At 39.2% G+C, this 25,000-nt stretch overlaps 1 protein-coding gene and 1 long non-coding RNA gene across 5 annotated transcripts in view; one reads left to right on the top strand and one right to left on the bottom strand.

The window, feature by feature from the left end:
- Positions 1-25,000, bottom strand: part of LOC144956100 (uncharacterized) — a 92,137-nt gene that overhangs the window by 41,552 nt on the left and 25,585 nt on the right. The window lies entirely within an intron of this gene.
- LOC144956102 (uncharacterized) overlaps positions 1-25,000 on the top strand; it is a 63,525-nt gene that overhangs the window by 37,977 nt on the left and 548 nt on the right. The window contains exons 2-6 of the long non-coding RNA XR_013641877.1: positions 8,731-9,119; positions 10,907-11,044; positions 12,204-12,316; positions 17,104-17,210; positions 23,607-25,000. The exon at positions 23,607-25,000 is cut by the window's right edge and continues 548 nt beyond it. This is a non-coding gene — a long non-coding RNA (uncharacterized LOC144956102). The remainder of the gene's footprint in view (positions 1-8,730; positions 9,120-10,906; positions 11,045-12,203; positions 12,317-17,103; positions 17,211-23,606) is intronic.

The following is a 25,000-nucleotide window of genomic DNA, read 5'->3' as shown; positions in this document are numbered from 1 at the left end:
CTTAAGGGGCGGTTTGGGTCTTTTCTAAAAAAAAATGAATTGCCTATGATGGGCGGTTTTAATCATTCTGTATCGTCATTATAGGTTAAAAAACATTCTGGTGAAAAATGAATATTATCTGTGTTGATACCCGTTTTGCGACCTAATTTGGGTGTCAGGCATAAAAAAAATTATAACAATCTTGTGGCAAATGTTCCACAAAAACTAATGAAGGAATAACCTCCATATTCTTCCCTCTTATCTACATTGTAGCATTGTGTATCACCATAGAGATATTTTACAGCTTTAGCTTATGGGATTTTTATTAAGGTATTACAAAGTTGAGAAGCAAAATGTTATGGCAAAATTGATTTTAAAATTTATAATTTGATTATACTTCAAAATGCACATTCTACCTTATAAAAAATGTCTCTATGATGACAAATACATTATCTCTGTGATAACTGTGGAAATTTTCAGACAATTTCATAGAATAGATTCTGAGAAATATTTGACACAGTATCCCATACCCCTAGAAAAATGACACAATGAGAAAATAGCAGAATAGCTTTCCGATTTTCACACTTTTCTTACTTCCTGTACGCATTTCAACCGTGTTTTTCGGCCCTTTATAGATGGTATATTTTGAGAAATTGGAATTCAATAATATTATTTCTAAGATAATAAAACACCGTTTTCTCCTAAAATCTCAAAATTAATTTTTTGAAGAATCTTCCTAATAATTAAAAAAAAAGAGCTTTATATAGTGCAATATCCACTAAATGTGCTCAAAGCGCTCGACAAGGGATCCCTGGTCAACAGCAACATTTAACATGTAGGACAATACATGACGCCTGTTAGGCGATATTACAATGTTTCTGACAAAGACACCGCTGTTAACGGCCAGGTACTCATTTTACACCTGAGTACGGTGAGAGAATGTGAGTAAAGAGTCTTTTCCAAGGACTCAACTATGCGCCGAGCGCGAGGCTGGAACCCAGGACCTTCCGATCCGAAAGCGAGTATCATACCACTAGACCACATTATAGCCGCCCTATAAACGCCGTGAACATACATGCATTTCTGAGATCTGAACCCAATTTTATTATGTATGTTGGACTTCTCAGCTGCATTTGACACGATTGACCATAATATTCTGTTGAATCGACTCGAACGTCTTTTTGGTCAAGAGATTGCCGCTTAAATTGTTAGAATCTTATTTAATGAATCGTCGACTGTTGTGATTAAAAATGTCAAATCATCTGATCATCCTCTGAAATTTGGTGTACCACAGGGATTAGTACTGGGTCCGGTTCTTGTGACAATGTACATGAAACCCCTTGGATCAATTACTTCTGATTTTAATCTAAATTACTAAATTTATGCAGACGATAGTCAAATCTTTGTTGTTTGTTTGAGTGAAAGTTGTCACGTTACTGTTAAATGCTTTGAGCTTGTTGATATACGGGGTAAGGTACTGTATAAAAAACATATATATATATATATATATATATATATATATTATTATTATTATTATTATTATTATTATTATTATTATTATTATTATTATTATCATCATCATCATTATTATCATTATTAATTATGGGCCAAGTTTAACATTGTTGTAATGGACAATGTTTACCGTCATTTTTGAGATTTCCATTACAACAATGCGCCCATAATGAATTAGGCTATCAGACCTTTCACTTCCGAAGGACCTTATGAAATTGATTTTTTTCTTCTAGTCTAAATATTATGCTGGTCTTCAATAAAGATCATCTATCCTTGGTCTTTTACGCCCCGTAATATTAAGAATGTACCTTTACAACCTGCTACTAAAATTAAGTAGTTTGGCCACCTTATCACTCAACATGCGACCTGGACATTTTTAGTCATCCGAAGGACTGGTTACTTACACATTTCTAAATAGTTTGGAAACGGAAGAGTAGACGTTGTGACGTTACGACTTCTATGCCCTATTACTATTTATTTATCCTCTCCTTACCAACTACAGGAAAATCGTCACAGTCATTACGATACAAGCAACATTATTCTTATTCAAATTTCTCTTGTACATCATAAAATTTAAAGAAAATGAACAGCGTGTTGTAGAGCATATTTTGCTAAAGAAATTATTTATCGCAAGAACTTAGATTGCTGCTGTTGTGTTTGAGTGATAAAAAAGATATTATTTGTGTTAGTTGCGTGTGACGTTTTGGGAAAAATACTGAACATGGCGGATCAGGAGAGAATTTGCAGTTGTAATATGCATATCATATAGTTCCATCCCGATTTTCACGGTCGGCGGATCAAACCTCTGAAGTCCCGATTTTCACGATCGGCAGATCAAACCTCTGAAGTCCCGATTTTCACGATCGGCAGATCAAACCTCTGAAGTTTACATTCGAGCTTTGCGCATCATGTTTTATTTAATTTTTGACGGATCAGACCTCTGATGTCATCAATTGCAGAGGTCTGACCCCGTAAATGAAATATAAACCATGATGCGCAAAGCTCGTATGTAGACTTCAGAGTTTTGATTCGCCGATCGTGAAAATCGGGACTTCGGAGGTTTGATCCGCCGATCGTGAAAATCGGGACTTCGGAGGTTTGATTCGCCGATCGTGAAAATCGGGACTTCGGAGGTTTGATCCGCGCGCCGACTGTCGATATTTAATCTCAATGTGCACATAAAAGAAGGTCTGTTAACCGAACGGAGTTTTGGGCTTGATTTAACATTGTCACAAAGGACAATATTTTGCGTTGGTTTGAAAGTATTTCTATTGCAATAATGAGACCAGAACAGTTTGGGTTATAATATATCAAATTAAAGATATTAAGATAGATTCAAACGTTTAATTTTAGGCAATTGTCAATATAACTCATACAGAAAATAATATTTTCATCACCAAATCAAGTAAGTAAAATCAATAATAAAGCAAGGCAAACAATGATAGTAATAATGATGATAATAATAACAACAACAACAACAACAACAACAACCACAACCACAACAACAACAACAACAACAACAACAACAACAATAATAATAATAATAATAATAATAATAATAATAATAATAATAATAATAACAATAACAATAATCATAATAATAATAATAATATAATAATAATAATAATAATAATAATAATAATAATAATAATAATAATAATAATAATAAAATAATCATAATAATAATAATAATATAATAATAATAATAATAATAATAATAATAATAATAATAATAATAATAATAATATCATAATAATAATAATAATAATAATAATAATAATTATTATTATTATAATAATTATTATTATTATTATTATTATTATTATTATTAGTATTATTATGGGGGCGAAGTGGCCGAGTGGTTAAGGCATTGCACTGTGATCCGGATGGCCCGAGTTCGAGCCCCGCTTCAGGCACTTTCGTTTTTGTTTCCTTGAGCAAGATTAGTAACCCCCAATTTGCTCACTTGGACAACATGGGTGATTCCTGTTAAAATCAGACATCTTGTTTGATGAGTTATCTATATTCTTTCGTGGAATTCCTAGGCGACGATATCTTATGATATCGTGGCGCAAAAGGCATAATTTTTTTTAAAAATAATAATAATAATCATCATCATTATTAAGGAGCAGGCACCAGTATAAGATAAAGATCTGACCAAGTGTGTATGAAAGGTGCCAAACAAAGCAAGAAAGAAAATTAGAAGAAAAAAAAACATCCCAAAAAATCAGTCGATCTCCCCAGTCGAGGTAGACTGATATTTTGGATGGATTTTTTTCTTCTTCTAATTTTCTTTTCTTTTTTTTTTTTGGGGGGGGGTTATAAAACCTGCAAATAAAATACACTTAATTATTTCTATCGGGTTAACCATAATAAAAACTTTGATTTTCCATTCATATAAATTGAGAGGGTTAAATCTACAATTAAAAAAAAAAGAATTATAATCTGATAATTAAAATAATAATGAGATCACAATCTTTTATATTTTCTGTTTTAAACGAACAAAAGTTTTTTAGAAAATCGTATTTTAAGCAATCATGAATATGTGTTGATTCATTGATTAGTATAAAACCAATTAACTTTGTGGCTCCTTCTGGTTTAAAGTTAGCAACAAAACAGACAACATGGCAACACTTGAATCTGTCTCGAAGGACGGTGGGTGTCCTGGGCGAAAACAAAAATCCAATCGTAGTTTGGCCTAGTCTTCCGGCCGTAAATTGATAAAACACTTTTTTTCTCTTTAATGTTTACCTATAGAAAAAACAACAAACTGAATCTCAATTTGTCATGGAGTTTTAACTCACTCAATCCTAGAGAATTTTGCTACTTGTTAGAAGAGGAAAAAATGTTTTTAAAATGAGCATGTACATTGATAGTTTTATTCAACTACCATTAACTTGTAAAAATTAAAAAACATTAGCTTCGAATCCACGCCTATAATTTGTCTCATAAAAATGTAATAAATAGACATGGGGTAAAAGTAACATTGGGTAAATTACGGATATAGCCGGTGTTAGGGTTGAGTGAGTTAAACCTGAGAAACCGTTTAAGTTAAAGGTTAAAAGCGACAGTGTACATATATGGAGGTCTGACATCCGATCCACGTATGGGCCTAGTTTAACATTGATGTAATGGACAATATTTTGCGTCATTAAAAAAAAAAAGATTTCCATTACAATAATGAGCCCATAAGGAATTGGGCTATCTGACCTGCAAATAAGTGCACGTCGGTTTAAAGCCTTTTTTACAAGTAAATAATCATCTTAAATCTATAAATTGTAAAGGTTTAGATTATCTGGCCAAAAATTGAAAAACAAAAATTATTTAGTCAGATTTTGGCAGTAAATATTCTACGTACTAGCCCCTTACGCAACTCGGGGCCACTTGACAACAATCTTTAGATGTCTTTAAAAGGAATCCCTTCGTCCTTGAGAGTCAATGGGTATCAAATCGTATGCTTTGATTGGTCGGGTATCGCCCAATGAAATGACAGCGATTTGTTTCTGTTTATAATGTGTCTGATACACCCAAAGAAAATGAATTACAAGAACTGTTATTAAATTCAACATCATGATAAAGCGCTTCCCCAATATCCATAATATTATAACATGATAATAATACGTATTAAATATGCGTTATGTAATTTGTTTAATATTGACGATGAGTTATTATTATCATGCTTTTATAGGACATTCATTTGTATGCAGTTATACACACACACACGCACACACACACACACACGCGCGCGCGCGCGCGCGCGCGAAGAGATAAAGATAGAGATAGATAGATAGATAGATAGATAGATAGATAGATAGATAGATAGATAGATAGATAGATAGATAGATAGATAGATAGATAGATAGATGGATGGATAGATAGATAGATGGATAGATAGAAAGATGGATAAATAGATAGATAAATTGATAAGATAGATATAGGTAGACAGGTAGGTAGATAGAAATAGAGAGATAGATAGATACATAGATATATAGGTAGGTTGGTAGGTAGACAGATATAGATAGATGGGTAGATAGATAGCCAGATAGATAGATAGATAGATAGATAGATAGATAGATAGATAGATAGATAAATAGATATAGTTAATACTTGAATAAGTGAGAGAAAGACAGACAGATCTAGATTGACAGACAGATAGATAAATAGATAGATAGATAGATAGATATATAGATAGATAGATAGATAGATAGATAGATAGATAGTTAGATGGATAGAATAACAGGAAAAAAAGAGAAAGATATTGTGTGCGTATGAGATAGATAGAGAGATATATACAGAGAGAGAGAGGGGGGGGAGAGTGTGTGTGTGTGTGTGTGTGTGTGTGAGAGAGAGAGAGAGAGAGAGAGAGAGAGAGAGAGAGAGAGAGAGAGAGAGAGACAGAGAGAGAGATTTTATGAGCAAAGGAAAAGGAGGCAGACATGGAGGAGTACAATAACAGGGAGAAGTGAAGATAGAACAAATGTATCATGTGCACAGGCTTGTATTGTATCTCACAAATCTATGTTCAGGTTAACGAATTTAATACTTTAGGGATATTTCTCCAACTGTTTGGTTGTTACACACATAGATACATAGATACAACCACACACACGAACACAAAGAGAAGAAGAAAAAGAAGAAGAAGAAGAAGAAGAAGAAGAAGAAGAAGAAGAAGAAGAAGAAGAAGAAGAAGAAGAAGAAGAAGAAGAAGAAGAGAAAAGAAGAATAGAAGAAGAAGAAAAGAAGAAGAAAGAAGAAGAAGAAGAAGAAGAGAAAGAAGAAGAAGAAGAGAGAAGAAGAAGAAGAAAAAGAAGAAGGAAGAAGAAGAGGTAAAAGAAGAAGAAGAGAAGAGAAGAGAAGAAAGAAGAAGAAGAGAAGAAGAAGAAGAAGAAGAAGAAGAAGAGAAGAAGAAGAAGAAGAAGAAGAAGAAGAAAGAAGAAGAAGAAGAAGAAGAAGAAGAAGAAGAAAAGAAGAAGAAGAAGAAGGAAGAAGAAGAAGAAGAAGAAGAAGAAAGAAGAAGAAGAAGAAGAAGAAGAAGAAGAAGAAGAAGAAGAAGAAGAGAAGAAGAAGAAGAAGAAGAAGAAGAAGAAGAAGAAGAAGAAGAAAGAAGAAGAAGAAGAAGAAGAAGAAGAAGAAGAAGAAGAAGAGAAGAAGAAGAAGAAGAAGAAGAGAAGAAGAAGAAGAAGAAAGAAGAAGAAGGAAGAAGAAGAAGAAAGAAGAAGAAGGAAGAAGAAGAAGAAGAGAAGAAGAAGAAAGAAGAAGAAGAAAGAAGAAAAGAAAAGAAGAAGAAGAAGAAGAAGAAGAAGAAGAAGAAGAAGAAGAAAGAAGAAGAAGAAGAAGAAGAGAAGAAGAAGAAGAAGAAGAAGAAGAAAGAAGAAGGAAGAAGAAGAAGAAGAAGAAGAAGAAGAAAGAAGAAGAAGAAGAAAGAAGAAGAAGAAGAAGAGAAGAAGAAGAAGAAAGAAGAAGAAGGAAGAAGAAGAGAAGAAGAAGAGAGAAGAAGAAGAAGAAGAAGAAGAAGAAGAAAGAAGAAGAAGAAGAAGAAAGAAGAAGAAGAAGAAGAGAAGAAGAAGAAGAAGAAGAAGAAGAGAAGAAGAAAGAAGAAGAAGAAGAAAAGGAAGAAGAAGAAGAAGAAGAGAAGAAAGAAGAAGAAGAAGAAGAAGAAGAAGAAGAAGAAGAAAGAAGAGAGAAGAAGAAGAAGAAGAAGAAGAAGAAAGAAGAAGAAGAAGAGAAGAAGAAAGAAGAAGAAGAAGAAGAAGAAGAAGAAGAAGAAGAAAGAAGAAGAAGAAGAAGAAGAAGAAGAAGAAGAGAAGAAGAAGAAAAGAGAAGAAGAAGAAGAAGAAGAAAGAAGAAGAAGAAGAAGAAGAAGAAGAAGAAGAAGAAGAAGAAGAAGAAGAGAAGAAGAAAGAAGAAGAAGAAAGAAGAAGAAGAAAGAAGAAGAAGAAGAAGAAGAAGAAGAAGAAAGAAGAAGAAGGGAAGAAGAAGAAGAAAGAAGAAGAAGAAGAAGAAGAAGAAGAAGAAGAAGGAAGAAGAGAAGAAGAAGAAGAAGAAGAAGAAGAAGAAGAAGATGCTGATGATGATGATGATGATGATGATGATGATGATGATGATGATGATGATGATGATGATGATGATGGAAGAAGAGGAGGAGAAGAAGAAAGAGGAAGGAGAGGAGGAGGAAGGGAGAAGGAAGAGAAGCAGGATGAAGGGAGGAGGAGGAGGAGGAGGAGGAGGCGGAAGAGAGGAGGGGGTAGTGGTAGTTATGAAAAAAGAGGAGTAACAGTAGGGAGAAGGACAGAGGAAAGGGAAGAAAACACAATTTCAGGTTAATATAAATCAAAAGCCACCGATATGCTCAAGGTGCTTTACAAGGGGTCACAACCCACCAACGCATAACATGTAGAAAAAAAAAACAATCCTTCAGCGCCATTACGCTTATGGAGTCAAAGTTAATCCCAGTTTCCATAGCGTGAAACGGTCAATGTTTGAATAGGACGCTAGTAGTATATCGCGAAGTACTTTTCGCCAGATGTAATAGACCCATCTACCCAATCACTGCTGGGGTGACAGGAGGGTCAGAAAAAAGAAAATCGACTTCACCTGGGATCGATCACAGTCCTTTTGCATGTGAAGCGAGTGCTCCACCAAATGAGCTATCGGGACTACACGTTTAATAGAATGAAAAATGACGCTGGTAATGTTTTATTACAATGTTATTTCTCTACATCGACAAAGTTGACACCGCCCAGGGTCCTCGTTTACTCCCGAGTAAGGTGAGAGATTGTGAGAAAACAAAAAAAACAAAAAAACCCAGTAATATTGCTCGTTGTTCATTGCCAGTTACTCATTTTACACCGGAATACGGTGAAAGAATATGAGTAAAAGGTTTTGTTCAAGGACTCAACTATGAGCTGCTCAAAGCGAGACTCGACTTCTGGACCATCTGGTCCAAAGGTGAGTGCCATCCCACAAGACCGCATAGCCGCACAGGTTATATTGACATGCTAATTTGTAAAATATAAAACTTCCATCTTGATGGTTTGTGTTTAGGTAAAATACTCACAACATCCGCCAGCCAAATTTAATATGCGAACATTCAAATCTCTTGTATAACTTTTAACGTTTATAGCCGACGGATTGATATAATTTAGTGACACCTAAACACTAACAGGCTGTCTAAAAAAAGAGCTGACTGACATCAATTTCGTTCTTTTCTATAATTATTTTTGGTCTTTTTGCCCACAGATTTCACCGCCTGAAGACAGTGGCTGACGGTATGCCTACTGAAAATATGTGGATGCTCATGGATGGCATGGAATCACGTGACGATAAGTCGTGGAGTCAGATGTCTCGTCAAAAAAAAAAAATCACAAAGACAGTCATTCAGAAAAAAGGAATACACATAAAAGAATGATTGCTGATTGGTGGATAAATATAGCAGGAATCACGTGATGATAAGTGGTGGAATGCCAGATGTCTAGTGAAAAAATTACAGGGCCGGTCAGAAAAGAAAAAATACATTACTGCTGGTTGGTGGATGCTCATCGCTGGAGTCACGTGACAATAACGCATGGAATGTCAGGTGCCTCGTGAAGAAAAAAAAAATGACAGGAACAGTCATCAAAGGAATGCACGTAAATGAATGGGCGTATTTGATAAATTAGAAATTATAATATTTCAAAATGATTGATTGTTAAAGAATTTAAGATTTCTTATTAAAAGAACAAAATTTGTTCTTTTAATAAGAAATCTTAAATTCTTTAACAATCAATATGATGAACACATAAAGATCTGAACAAGTGTGAATGAAAGGTGCCAGAAAAAGCAAGAAAGAAAAATGCAAGAAAAAAACATTCCCAAAAAAAATCAGTGGAGGTCGACTGGGGATCGAACCTCGGGCCTTCTGATTACCTCTGTGGTGTAATGGTAGCACGTCTGACCGAGAATCAGAAGGTCTGAGGTTCGACCCCCAGTCGAGGTCGACTGACTTTTGGGATCGTATTTTTTTTTTCTTGCATTTTTCTTTCTTGCTTTGTCTGGCACCTTTCATACAGACTTGTTCAGATCTTTATCTAGCACCGGTGCATGCACCTTAATTTCTAAATTTGATGAATACATATATAAGTAATGTTAAAATCTTTGCATGTTTTCAAATGTATACATTGATTGTTGTTTTTACTTGTTTTTTGATTGTTTAATCAAACGCTTTTAAGCGTGACATCCTTGCAAGAAAATCGTCATTAAGAATTGTCATTAACCCTTTCCTTACCAGCCATTTCCATATTCTTTCCCAACAATTAAAAAAGAAATGTAAAAAAATAGATCTTTTATATAGCGCAATATCCACTAAATGTGCTCAAAGCGCTTTACAAGGGGTCCCTGGTCAACAGCAACGTTTAACATGTAGGACGGGACATGACGCCTGTTAGGCGATATTACAATTTTTCGGACAGAGACAACGCTGTTAACGGCCAGGTACTCATTTTACACCTGAGTACGGTGAGAGAATGTGAGTAAAGAGTCTTTTCCAAGGGCTCAACTATGCGCCGAGCGCGAGGCTAGAACCCAGGACCTTCCGATCCGAAAGCGAGTGTCATACCACTAGACCACATAGCCGCACAATTCACACTTACCCAACACAAAAATATTTTTTTCTTACTCAGAGCAACAAATACATTCTATGCATAATAATATTGATCAGCAAAATGAACTCTCCAACACAGTGTCACGTTTTTATAGCTATAATAAAACATTTGTCTTTGAATTGGGTGAATTACAAAAGAAATCTGAATGATAAAAGTGCTGGTTGGATAGTAACGAATGTGACGATTTTCCTATAGTTGGCAAGGAGAGGGTCAAGCAGTCAAGATTTATCATGAAATCAAATCAGGCTAGGATTGAAGAACGGCAATCATTCGTTTTGTCTTTCTAATTGACATAAAAGAGTACAGGGGATGTGTTTTGTGTGTGTGTGTGTGTGTGTGTGTGTGTGTGTGTGTGTGTGTGTGTGTGTGAAGGGGGAGGGGGTGGGGGTATCTGTAATCCTCTTCTGATCAACTATAGAAAATAGTGCGGCTATAATGTGGTCTAGTGGTATGACACTCGCGTTCTGATCAGAAGGTCCTGGGTTCGAGCCTCGCTCGGCGCATAGCTGAGTCCTTGGAGAAGGCTCTTTACTCACATTCTCTTACCGTACTCAGGTGTAAAATGGGTACCTGGCCGTTAACAGCGTTGTCTCTGTCCGCAAAAAATGCAATATCGCCTAACAGGCGTCATGTCCCGCCCTACATGTTTAGTGTTGCTATTGGCCAGTGACCCCTTGTAAAGCGCTTTGAGCACGTTCAGTGGATATTGCGCTATATAAATGCTCTTTAAAAAAATATTGGATCAAATGTTTACACTGATTGTTCTTACTACGTAGGGTCAATTCCAAGGGAAGACTGAAATAACCCAGGCGTCAACTTCAGTGCAGCGCTGCAAAGTGAACTAGGGTGATGCGATGTGACTTGCTCAAGGCCACACAGCGCAGCGGCGGGTGATTGAACTCGGAACCTTTTGGGTAAGAAGCAAAGACCATACCGCTGAGCTACGCTGTTCCATCATTGCATTCGTGAGGATATAATCTCCATTTTTCATACTCAGATTTATTTTCTACATCAAAAATTAGAACATTTACATTATAGTCATAAGAAATGTAGGTCTATGTGTTGAGCTGTAGAACTTGTGTTGATGAATAAAATCATATTAGCGTATAGAGCGGGCCTTAAGTGCCTATTGGGCACATGAAGCCGGAGTTTATCCCAGTTTCTATTGCGTGAAAGGGACAAAAGCAATTGCTTGCTATCCTTTGGATAGAACGCTATTCTATAGCAAAGTACTTTCCGCCCGGTCACTGAGACTTACTCTGTTGGGTAGAAGGGCGGGCGGGGGGGGGGGGGGTCAGAAAGAAAATCTCGTTTGCACCCGGGATCGATCTCGGTCCCTTTGCGTGTGAAGCGAGTGCTCTACCAACTGAGAAATGGGGATCCCCTATATTACCGTATACTTCGTCCTTATGAGTTTGAGTATTTAAAAGGAATAATTTTTTTTTTAAAATGGTAGCTTGGTATGTGCGGCTACTATGTGGTCTTATGGTATGACACTCGCTTTCGGATCGGAAGGCCCTGGGTTCGAGCCTCGCTCGGTGCAGAGATGAGTCCTTAGATAAGGCTCTTTCTTTACTCACATTCTCTCACCGTACTCAGGTGTAACTGTAATACCTGGCCGTTAACAGCGTTGTCTCTGTCCGAAACAAATTAATGTAATGTCGCCTAACCGGCGTATTAAGAGTTGCTATAGATAGTATGCAGATGACGTCACTCAGGCCTTTGTTATTGTTTTTGCCATCCGCGTTTGTGAGTTGTTCTCACTAAACTGTATTAACCAGACTATAAAAGTTCATGGTTACACAGAGTTTGTGTGTTGGTCCGTTATACTTCCGGATGGCAATGTTGTGAACTCCTTGGCAAAGCGCATTCTATCTATTGGCCAGGAACCCCTTGTAAAGCGCTTTGGGCACGTTTAGTGTATATATTGCGCTATAAAAAAGCTCATTTTTTAACGTAAAATGTTTTATGTGAAAATCCTTTTTAAAAAATCGATAACCAGAGTTAAATATCAAAGGGGAAGATGAATCATAATTTTTTTATTTTTTTTTTTTTTTTTGCACGACTCCTCAGGAAATGCAAGCACACAGGAGTTGCGCCATGTTTGTGACACGCATATGTCATGTTGTTGAAGTTTTGGATAATGGTTGAGAACAATCGTCTTCAAGTGCAACAAGGTTGTGTCGGTAAGAATGTTGTACGAGTAGGACTGCTATAAGCGTATCGTATCGTATTGTATCGTATCGTATCGTTTAAAAGCTAAGTCTTTTTTTTAGAAGAAAAATCTTTAAATGCCCTCTGTTACTTTTATATACTACTACTACTACTACTACTACTACTACTACTACTACTACTACTACTACTACTACTACTACTACTACTACTACTACTACTACTAATAATAATAACAATAATAATAATAATAATAATGATAATGATGATGATGATGATGATGATGATGATGATGATGATGATGATGATGATGATGATGATGATGATGATGATGATGATAGTTAAATGTTACAATTTTAGGAAAATTAAATGCTACTATTGTATTCGTCCATTGATGGAGGTGTTCAAACCCAAATAAATGAATTATGCGATTGTCTGTCCTGTAAAGGTACAAGAACAAGGATAGATTATAGATAGTATGCGCTTGGCTAAGAAGCTCACATCATTGCCATCCGGAAGTATAACGACCAACAAACAAAACTATGTGTAACCATGAACATTTATAGTCTGGTTAATACAGTTTAGTGAGAAGTAATCATAAACTCGGATAGCAAAAACCAATAACAAAGACCTGAGTGTTGTCATCTTTGTTCTATCTATAAAAGACATCATACGGATCGGAAGGTCCTGGGTTCGAGCCCTGCTCAGAGCGCCGCATTGTTGAGTCCTTTGAAAAGGTTCTTTACTCATATTATTCTCTCGCCGTGCTCAGCTGTAAAATGTCACTGTCGGAGAAAAAATGTAAAATCGTCTAACAGGCGCCATGTCTCGTCCTACATTCTGGTCCTACATATTAAGTGTTGGCTAGGGACCCCATATAAAGCGCTTTAGGCACGTTTAGTGGACATTGCACTATATAAAATCTCAAGATTATTTTGTATGTTTCTTTTTACTAGCAAACCCACTGCAACTTTGATGTAAAACAATTCAATGATATGTATGTCATATTCGCAAAACACAAACTTAATCTGTATAATAAACGGCTTACATGGCGACGTGACATCAGACTGTTGAATCCAATTAGCACGATATTGACCAAGTACTGTTAGAGCTAACTTTAAGAAAAAAACCCCGAACAACTCAACTTGAATAAAGTTGACTGCTAATAATTATGTAGATAATTTCACATAGTATGTACATCCTGTTTCTCAAAAATCAGTTGGTTCAAAGGGATATAATTCATTTTAGTTTATTGAATCGGAAAATTTATTGAATGATTTGGTGTGATTTTATTTTTACCCGGGGGTCGGTCCTGATAGCTCAGTTGGTAGAGCACTCGCTTCACACGAAAAGGTACCAAGATCGATCCCCGGTGCAGTCGACTTTTTTTCTGACCATCCTGTCCATCCAGCAGTTAATGGTTAGCTGAGTCTGTTAGATTTGGCGGAAAGTACTTTGCGTTAGATTAGCGTCCTATCCAAAGGATAGAAAGCAATTGCTATTGTCCGTTTCACGTTGTAATAACGGGGATAAACTCCGGCTCCATGAGCCTAACGATTCTGAAGGACTACTTTTTAAAACATTTTTTTACCCAAATAAATCCGCTGTGTTTTGTCAGTCCGATAATGATTTCTATGACTGAAATATATAATCCATATCGTATTAGCCAATGTTATCAAAGTAAAAACTGAATCGACCGGTAGAACATTAAGATTGATTACTTCGATTGCTGATAAAATGTATGATAATAATCTCTGTGGTAACTGGTAGTTCTTCTAGAGATCATGACTCAGATATCCCTTTGTGCACGACGTCATCAATCGGTCAGAGGTCAATTTTTATTGGACACGAATAAATAATAAATAAAATAAATAAATAAATTTCCCATTATTCAATCCCATAGCGGAAATTTGTCTCTAGGGTCTGTGCAAAGGGAAGACTGAAATAACCCAGGCGTTAGCCGCAATACAGGGCTGCAAATTGAGTTAGGGCGAGGTGACTTGCTCAAGGCACACAGTGCAGCGATGGATGATCGAACCGTACCGCTGAGCCACGCTGCCCTCTAATAAAAACAAAAAAAGGATGTGTGTTTGATAACGTGTATAAAATTACAACCAGAATTAAAATGAAAAGTCTTTCTTGTTCCTTACATTAATCTTATATATCTCAGCACAGGAAGGCGAATATTGTCTGGACATTTTCTTTCCACTTCATCCGGTTGATGCATGGCCCTCTCCCAGGAATATACAATACAATTCCTGCTGTCTTCTTTTCCACCATCATGTGGCATGTTGTTTTGGTCCCTTTTTCCCCTCTCATTCCCTCTGAGTTCATCCTATTGGCACATCGTTCTTTTCTCCTCTCCTCAAGATACACCCTATCGAATTCCCCATCATGTGGCATGTTGTTTTGGTCCCTTTTTCCCCTCTCATTCCCTCTGAGTTCATCCTATTGGCACATCGTTCTTTTCTCCTCTCCTCAAGATACACCCTATCGAATTCCCCATCATGTGGCATGTTGTTTTGGTCCCTTTTTCCCCTCTCATTCCCTCTGAGTTCATCCTATTGGCACATCGTTCTTTTCTCCTCTCCTCAAGATACACCCTATCGAATTCCCCATCATGTGGCATGTTGTTTTGGTCCCTTTTTCCCCTCTCATTCCTCTGAGTTCACCTATTGGCACATCGTTCTTTCTCCTCTCCTCAAGATACACCCTATCGAATTCCCATCATGGGGCATGTTGTTTGGTCCCTTTTCCCCTCTCATTCCCTCTGAGTTCATCCTATGGCACATCGTTCTTTTCTCCTCTCCTCAAGATACACCCTATCGAATTCCCCATCAGAGGCATGTTGTTTGGTCCCTTTTTCCCCTCTCATTCCCTCTGAGTTCATCCTATTGGCACATCGTTCTTTTCTCCTCTCTCAAGATACACCCTATCGAATTCCCCATCATGAGGCATGTTGTTTTGGTCCCTTTTTCCCCTCTCATTCCCTCTGAGTTCATCCTATTGGCACATCGTTCTTTTCTCCTCTCCTCAAGATACACCCTATCGAATTCCCCATCATGAGGCATGTTGTTTTGGTCCCTTTTCCCCTCTCATTCCCTCTGAGTTCATCCTATTGGCACATCGTTCTTTTCTCCTCTCCTCAAGATACACCCTATCGAATTCCCCATCATGTGGCATGTTGTTTTGGTCCCTTTTTCCCCTCTCATTCCCTCTGAGTTCATCCTATTGGCACATCGTTCTTTTCTCCTCTCCTCAAGATACACCCTATCGAATTCCCCATCATGTGGCATGTTGTTTTGTTACCTCTCTTTCCCTCTCATTCCCTCCGAGTTCATCCTAAATGGCACATCGTTCTTTTCTCCTCTCCTCAAGATACACCCTATCGAATTCCCCATCATGTGGCATGTTGTTTTGGTCCCTTTTTCCCCTCTCATTCCCTCTGAGTTCATCCTATTGGCACATCGTTCTTTTCTCCTCTCCTCAAGATACACCCTATCGAATTCCCCATCATGTGGCATGTTGTTTTGTTACCTCTCTTTCCCTCTCATTCCCTCTGAAGTTCATCCCGTTGGCACTGCAGACTCGTTTTTCTTCTCCTCTCCTCTAGAAACACCCAATTGAATTCCACCTTTTCCACCATCATGCGGCATGCAGTTTTGCTTCCTCTCTTTCCCTCTCATTCCCTCTGAAGTCCATCCCATTGGCACCGCAGAATCGTTCTTTTCTCCTCTCCTCAGAAAATACCCAATACAATTCCACCTTTTACACCATCATGCCGCATGCAGTTTTGGTCCCTTATTTCCCTCTCATTACCCCAAGTCCATTCCATTGGCACTGCAGAATCGTTCTTTTCTCCTCTCCTCAGGAAATACCCCATCCTAATCCACCTTTTACACCATCATGCCGCATGCAGTTTTGGTCCCTTATTTCCCTCTCATTACCCCAAGTCTATTCCATTAGCACAGCAGAATTGTTCTTTTCTTTTCTCCTCAGGAAATACCCAGTCTAATTCCACCTTTTACACCATCATGCCGCATGTTGTTTGGTCCCTTATTTCCCTCTCATTACCTCAAGTCCATTCCTTTGGCACAGCAGAATTGTTCTTTTCTCCTTTCCCCAGGAAATACCCCATCCTAATCCACCTTTTCCTTCTCACCATCACACTGGCATCTTTTCCTAATCTTCACAAATTTCAGAATCTTCTCATTCCTTATCCAATCTGTTTCCATTAATTTTACTCTCAATATTTTCTTCTCAAGCATTTATCTTGGTCTCTAGTTCACACAGGACTTACTATAATGCGCGTAGTTGAGTCCTTAGAAAAGGCTCTTTACTCACATTCTCTCACCGTGCTCAGACACCTTTAGTTTTGGTTTTACTACTTAATTTGCCTACTACTCCATGTATGTGTGTGTTTGATACGTGTTCAAGTTCAGTTTACTGTCTCCTGACGAAGGCCAAGGGCCGAAACGTTGTTTGTTTTGTGTTGTTCCCTTATATATGAGTCACATCTACTCACTTTATTTTTTTATCTCCAGGTGGCCGTTAACAGCGTTGTCTATGTCCGAACAATAAATCGTTATATCGCCTTTCACGAGTCATGTCACGTCCTACATGTTAAGTGTTGCTGTTGCCAGGGACCCTTTGTAAAGCGCTTTGAAGACGTTTAGTGGATATTGCACTTTATAAAATCTCAAGCTTTATTTTTTGTTTGTTTTTGTTTTGTTTTGTTTTTTTTCCCCTTTCGTTATACAATACTAATAATAATACGGTGATATGAAATAATCTTCCACAGTGATGTTTGGACTAGACGAAAGAGCAGCAACGTGACACCCAAATCGTGAGACCAGAACTCACATGAATCCCAAAGTGTGGGACGACAAGAACTTTGCGAAGTCCCAGGTTTGAGAGTTGTTTGGGTTATGCATTTTTTTTTGCAAAGATGAGGGTCATTTAAATAGATCGATATTTTAAGAACGAGTTTTCTGGCCAAATTTTAAAATGTTTGTTTTGTTTTTTTTTTGTTTTTTTTTTCCAAAGTGCGGCAGCAGAACAGGTGTTTCGTGATTAAAACAAAATTTGTCAGCATTGTATGTGAGAAACGTGCCTTCAGGCATGGGGGAGGGATTACGCCGAAAACTGCTCCGTTCCCAGTAAACATTAATCATTTACATTTTGAGAAAGTATCCATTTAAATGGGTTTTTTTTCCTGATATGTCATGTACAATAAAGATATAAAAATATTCATAAAGCATTTTTAAAAAGACGATTATGCTTACAATGAACCAGTGGATTTTTGACCAATCAAAACATGGAATTTGTGACACACCTACACACGTGCTCGGACAAACATAGATGTTTGTTCCTAAACAATAATATGAATGAAATCGAGCTCTCTTTGATCGTTGTTATTGTTTTTATACACGCCTAAATGGGTGAGTAGTCGTTACCACACCATTTTCTCGACCATATTATATAAATGTTTAAGTTTACACATTGTCCGTTCCTTTGATCAAGCTGTAGAACAGTGGGTATTTTACTTAGACACATACCATCGACAGTAAACCCTGTGTAGGTTGCCATGTTAACCAATCAGTGCCATTGTTGACATTATGACGGCTGTCCGAAAGGCATGGTTATCTATGTGTCTATAGGGTTAAACAGTCGTGACATCACTTCCCTCGTAATGACGCATAGTAACTGGTTCTAAACTATCGGAACAATGCAAATGTCATTATCTCCATCACCGCCCTTATGAAATACTTCTCCGACGAGCATTAAAGTGTATCCAGGGGAGAAAACATTATAAATCCGATCATGTTTTGACTTTTATACATTCTGATCAAATGACATGTGAAAAAGTTCTAGCCAGCATGAATAATAAAAAGTACCGATTTTCTTTGTTCAGAACCCTGCTTCTGGTTGCTGGGCGGACGTGACATCAGACTTTTGAATTCTATTGGCAATGGTTAATTTTCAAATAAAAACGATGCTTGAAATTAGAGTTTAAGAGAATCTATTTTTGAAAATAGTTGTAAGCAATTACCTTTCAAGGGGGGGGGGGGGGGGGGGGGGAAGGAGGGATGTCCCGATAGCTCAGTTGGAAGAGAACTTGCTTCACACGCAAAGGGACCAAGATCGACCCCGGGTGCAGTCGATATTTTTTTGATCCCCCTTGTCCACCCAGTGAATCTTTTAAATTTGGCGTAAAGTACTTTGCGATAGACTAACGTTCTATCCAAAAGATAGCAAGCAATTGCTAGTGTCCGTTTCACGCTATAGAAACCGGGATAAACTCCGGCTCCATGAGCCTAATGGCTCTGAAAGACTACTTGAATGGCCTTTCAGGGACCACACAAATAAGTGACGTAATGCGTAGTACCGGTTCAGTTGGGTGATGAAATTCTGGCCTAGGCAGTTGTGTCTTTGAGTAAGGCACTTAATGACAAATTATTACCCAACTCGCCTTAGGTGTGAATGAGTACCTAGCTATCGTAAGTGACTGACATTGCAAGAGTGCTAGCACAAAATTATTTTTTTAAAAAGTGTTATGGGCGACAGAAAATGATATAGACATTTTATTTTATGTGGCCCATGCTGCTGTTTGAATAAAAAAAAAGCAAGCTTAAGCGCATGAAGCATGGTGAATCTGTAAAAATGCACCTCATAAGTTCGTGATTATTTATTTTATTTGTTTCATTTACTTTACATTCAATAAGCTGCTAGCCTCTTCTGGAAAAGAATGCGTAGTTTTAAACATAAGGCTATTTTAATTGCAAAAGTACATGTAAAGTGTTGCTGTTGGCTTGGGCCAGGTGTAAAGCGCTTTGGGCACGTTCAAAGGATATAAATTGTCCTATATAAATGTGATTATCTCATCCGTCTGTAGTGTTTCATTCATCCTCTTTGCTTGATAAAAGGGAAACCCGAAACGTCCACAGTATCTGTCTTCGTCTTATAAAATGAAGATTACAATTCAATAATTTATCGTTATGTTTTCCTTCAAGCTTCAAGCAGCAACCTTTGCATCAAAGCGCTTTACACGGTTTTCATAGACAACACATTTTCCCCGACAGAGCTTTGTAGCTGTTAATGGTCAGATACTTTTTTTTACATTTGAGTGAGCACGGTGAGAGAATATGTGATCTCTCGTCTAAAACGGTATTATGTCGGGATGGACCAGATGCTAAAAAGTCAAATTATAGTTAAAACTGGTCAAAAATATGAAACGTTAGTATTTAGCACAGTAATACGTGGTATTCCTTCTCCTCTATGAAGCATATAAACTCAACTTAAGCATGATATTTCTGTCTACAAATTCCATTTTCAGCATCTTAATCATCCCAACTTAATACCGTTTTGAGACATAGGGTCACATATGAGTAAATAGCTTTATTTTTCTTTTTTAAAGGACTCAACTATGCTCCGCTCAGAACGTGTCTCGAACCCACGACCTTCCGATGCAAAGAGGAGTGTCATATCATATGGTCACATAGCAACATATTATTATTATTATTCATTAGCAAATGGAATTTTATGACAGTGCTGAAATAGAGGTTGGGAAAATAACCTTATGTAGACTGGTCTGTATATTTTTATTTATTGGCTTGTTTTGATAAATTAAGATTGATTATTCTGACGGTGTGTCAGTGTGTGTGTTTGTGTCAGTATGCGTGTGTGTGTGTGTGTGTGTTTGTGAGAGAGAGAGAGAGAGATAGAGATAGAGAGAGAGAGAGAGAAGGAGACAGAGAGAGCGAGAGATGGAGAGAGAGATGGAGAGAGAGAGAGAGAGAGAGAGGAGAGAGAGAGAGAGAGAGAGGAGAGAAGAGAGCGAGAGATGAGAGAGAGAGATGGAGAGAGAGAGAGAGAGAGAGAGAGAAGAGAGAGGAGAGAGAGAGAGAGGAGAGAGGAGAGAGAGAGAGGAGAGAGAGAGAAGAGAAGAGAGAGAGAGAGGAAGAGAGAGGAGAGATGGAGAGAGAGAGATGGAGAGAGAGAGAGAAGAGAGAGAGAGAGAAGGAGAGAGAGAGAGAGAAGGAGACAGAGAGAGCGAGAGATGGAGAGAGAGAGATGGAGAGAGAGAGAGAAGAGAGAGAGAGAGAAGGAGAGAGAGAGAGAGAGAGAAGGAGACAGAGAGCGAGAGATGGAGAGAGAGAGAAGAGAGAGAGAGAGAGAGAGAGAGAGAGAGAGAGAGAGAAGGAGACAGAGAGGAGAGAGAGATGGAGAGAGAGAGAGGGAGAGAGAGAGACGGGAGGAGAGAGGCGAGAGGAGAGAGAGGAGAGGGAGAGAGAGAGAGAGGAGAGAGGAAGGGAGGAGAGAGAGAGAGGAAGAGAGGAGAGAGAGAGAGGAGAGAGAGGAGGAGAGAGGGAGAGAGGGAGAGAGGAGAGGAGAGAGAGAGAAGGAGAGAGAGAGAGGGAGAGAGAGAGAGAGAGGAGAGAGGAGGAGAGAGAGAGAGGAGGAGAGAGAGGAGAGAGGAGGAGAGAGAGGAGGGGAAGTGAAGAGACGAGAGAGAGAGGAAGAGAGGAGAGAGAGATGAGAGAAGAGAGGAGAGAGAGGGAGAGAGAGGAGAGAGAGGAGAGAGAGAGAGGATGAGAGAGAGAGAGAGAGAGGAGAGAGAGAGGAGAGAGGAGACAGGAGGAGAGAAAGAGAGAGAGAGGAGGGAGAGAGGGAGAGAGAGAGTGAGAGAGAGGAGAAGAGAGAGAGAGACGAGAGGAGGAGAGAGAGAGAGAGAGAGGAGAGAGGGAGAGAGAGAGGAGGAGAGGAGGAAGAGAGAGAGAGGAGAGAGAGAGAAGGAGAGAAGAGAGGAGGGAAGACGGAGAGAGACGAGAAGAAGAGGAGGAGAGGAGAGAGAGGAGGAGGAGAGAAGAGAAGGAGGAGAGGAGAGAGAGAGGAAGAGGAGAAGAGAGGAGGAGAGAGAGGGAGAGGAGAGAGAGAGAGTAGAGAAGAGAGAGAGGAGAGGGAGAGGGAGAGAGATGAGGAGGACGAGAGAGAGGGAGGAGAGAGAGAGGAGAGAGAGAGAGAAGAGAGGAGAGGGAGAGAGAGAGAGCATGAGAGAGAGAGAGAGGGAGAGAGAGAGAAGAGGAGAGGGAGAGGAGAGGAGAGAGAGAGAAGAGAAGAGAGGGAAGAGAGAGAAGTGGAAGGGAGAGAGAGGAGGGAGAGAGCGAGAGGAGAGAGAGAGGGAGAGAAGGAGGAAGAGGAGAGAGAGAAGAGGAGAGAGGGAGAGAGGGAGAGAGAGGAGAGGATGAGAGAAGAGAGGAGAGAGAGAAGAGAGAGAGAGGAAGAGAGAGAGGGAGAGAGAGAGAGTGAAGAGAGGAGGGAGAGGAGAGGAGGAGAGAGAGGAGAGGAAGATGAGGAGGAGAGAGAAGAGAGAGGAGAGAGGAGAGGAGAAGGAGAGGAGAGAGGAGAGAGAGAGGGAGAGAGAGAGAGAAGAGAGAGAAGGAGAGAGGAGAGGTGAGAGGAGGGAGAGGAGAGAGAGAGGAGAGGAGAGAGAGAGGAGGAGAGAGAGAGAGGAAGAGAGAGAGAGGTGAGAGAGGGTGGAGAGCGAGAAGGAGAGGAGAGAGGAGGAGAGAAGGAGAGGAGAGAGAAGGAGAGGAGAAGGAAGAGAGAGAGAGAGAGAGAGGAGGAGAGAGGAGAAAGGGAGAGAGGAGAGAGAAGAGAGGAGAAGAGAGAAGGAAGAGGAGAGAGAGAGAGGAGAGGGAGAAGAGAGAGAGAGAGGAGAAGAGGAAGGATGAGGAGAGAGAGGAGACGAAGAGAGAGAGAGAGAGTAGGAAAGAGAGAGAGAGGAAAGAGAAGAGAGAACGGAGAGAGGAAGACGAGAGGAGAGGGAGAGAGAGAGAGAGATGAGGAAGGAGGGAGGAAGAGGCGAGAGAAGAGAGAGAGGGAGAGGAGAGAGGGAGGAGAGAGGACTCGAGAGGAGAGAGAGAGAGGAGAAGAGAGAAGGAGGGAGAGGAGAGAGAGAGAGGGAAAGAGACGGGAGAGGAGAGAAGAGAAGGAGCGAAGAGAGAGAGGGGAGAGAAGAGGAAAGAGAGAAGGAGCAGAGAGAAGAGAGGAGAGAGAGAGAGAGGAGAGGAGAGAGAGAGGAGAGAGGAAGAGAGAAGACAGAGAGGAAGAGGAGAAGAGAGGGAGAGGAGGAGAGATGAGGAGAGGAGAAGTGAGAAGAGAGGAAGAACAGGAGGGAGGAGAGGAGGAGAGGAAGAGAGAGAGAGGAGAGAGGAGGAGAGAGAGAGAGGAAAAGGAGAAGAGAGGGAGAGAGAGGGAGAGAGAGAGGGAGGGAGGAGGAGGGAGAGAGGAGGAAGAGAGAGAGAGGAGGAGAGAGGAAGAGAGGAGAGAGGAGAGAGAGAGAGAGAGAGAGAGATGAGGAGAAGAGAGAGAGAGGAGAGAGAGGAGAGAGGAGAGAAGAGGAGAGACGAGAGAGAGGAGGAGAAGAGAGGAAGAGAGAGGAGGAGAGGAGGAGAGAGAGAGAGAGGAGAGAGAGGAGGAGAAGAGAGAAGAGGAGGGAGAGGGAGAGAGAGAGAGGAGAGAAGAGAGATGAGAGAGAGAGGAGAGAGGAGAGAGAGGAGAGAGAGAGGAGAGGAGAGAGAGGGAGAGGAGAGAGAAGAGAGGAGGAGAGAGAGAGAGGAGACAGAGAGAGAGAGAAGGAGAAAGAGGAAGAGAAGGAGAAGGAGAGAGGAGAGAGAGGAGAGGAAGAGAGAGAGAGGAGACAGAGGAGAGAGAGAGAGAAGGAGAAGAGAGAGAGAGAGAGAAGGAGCAGAGAGAGAGAGAGAGAAGGAGACGAGAGAAGAGAGAGAGGAGAAGGAGAGAGAAGAGAGAGAGAGAAAGGAGAGAGAGAGAGAGAGAGGACAGAGAGAGAGAGAGAGATGGAGAGAGAGAGAGCAGAGAGAGAGAGAGAAGAGAGAGAGAGAGAAGGAGACAGAGAGAGCGAGAGATGGAGACAGAGAGAGAGAGAGAGCAATGTGTCTACCTTTGTTTGTGAGAGAGACAAAGAGTTTGTGTGTGTATGTGTGTATGTATGTCTGTGTGTGTGTGAGAGAGAGAGAGATAGAGATAGAGAGAGAGAGAGAGAGAGAGAGAGAGAGAGGGAGAGAGAGAGAGATCGCGGTGTTCTATGTTTGTTTGTGAGAGAGACAGAGAATGTGTGTGTGTGTGTGTGTGTGTGTGTGTGTGTGTGTGTGGGTGTGTGTGTGTTTGCACTTTTACTCTTTTTAAAATTAATTGGGAGTTGTGTTTGTTTGTTTCTCACGTATCTGTCTAGTTTCGATTACGTTACCTATTCTGTTTTCGTTTTTTTTTCCTCTATTCTAGGAATGCTAACGGGAGGTAACTCAATTTTCTCAGAACACCGCAATGCACAGATTTACATTGCTGAATGGATAGATGGTGGAAACGGACGCATATTGAATCTGGCGATAGACATCAGAAGAATGGCCTTGTGTACACACGGGAATCACAAGACTAGACAGTATTCAAGACAGAATGTGGTTTTTAAACATTATATGATATTATAAGCTATTATATATAACGTTCTATCTATGTACACTTTACAACAAAAAAAAAACAAACAAACAATTTCGACCAGCGTTTAATTGAATTGTAACCTAACCTGAAACCTTGTCGTTTTACGAGAAAATGGCAATTTCATCAACGTCACTTTGATTCGCAAAAAGCTTTCCCTTCAAAGAATAAAATAAGCAATCCCCCCGCAAATTATTAGTATAAACATGATATCATTAATTAAGCGTATTATGTAGGAAGAGGGGTGGAATAATACATGATTTTTCACCGTATCCGAAATTATGACATTGATCCGAGAACCTAAAGACCGTAATGTAACACCTTATTCGCATTTTAAAGAAAACTTAAGAATACAAAATGGTAGAACAGAATGGAAAATAAACTAACATTACACATTCTTTGTTTGGGCAACACATCATCAATTAGTCACATATCAATTTTTATCTATCGAAGTTAAGAATATAAAATGGTAAAACTGAATGGAATATAATATAATAAATTATATGTTTGGGCACCACATCATTAATCGGCCGGATATCATTGTCATCCGTCCCTTATTTCAATAAAGACAAAGAGGGAAGGAGGTGTTATGATAGGTTAAGGTGACCTCATCTTGTCAAAATAAGAAGTTGTAAGATTAAGAGACTCAGCTCATTTCAATTATTCACAACATAACAACTGGATTAGACAAAGATGGATAAACTTATTCAATAACATTGGATTTTACCAAGGCGTTTGATAAAGTGCATCATGAAAGGCTTTAAGTTTAAAAAAACACCAAGCGGTTGGGATTAATGTACATTTAGTACGTTGGATACATAAATCACTTTCTCAATTGTAGAAGCCAAGAGATTGTTGTGAGTGGTGAAAAATCTAAAATTGGTCATATAGCATTTGGTGTACACCAAGGATCGGTTTAAGGCCCACCACTCTTCCTTGTCTACATTCATGATTTACCTACAAGTATCAAGTTCGACGTCTGTCTATTTACAGATTATACACTTCTGTACAAACATATCCATGCGTCAGATAACTGCCGAATTGAATCGTTTCCTCTGCGTACTTTTAAAACAAATAACGTTTATAAATTGCATCATATTATATTTTAGACAAGATTGGGATTAAATCGCTCCGTAATGATCATTTTAAGAATTTTCCTGAAATGTCATACCAACTCAAAACAA

This window comes from Berghia stephanieae, chromosome 10 (genome assembly GCF_034508935.2).
Source record: "Berghia stephanieae isolate SIO BIC M18660-M18661 chromosome 10, UCSD_Bste_1.3, whole genome shotgun sequence".
Lineage (NCBI taxonomy): Eukaryota > Metazoa > Mollusca > Gastropoda > Nudibranchia > Aeolidiidae > Berghia > Berghia stephanieae.
Note: the sequence above shows the minus strand (reverse complement) of the source record. Positions and strands in the feature narration are given on the sequence as shown.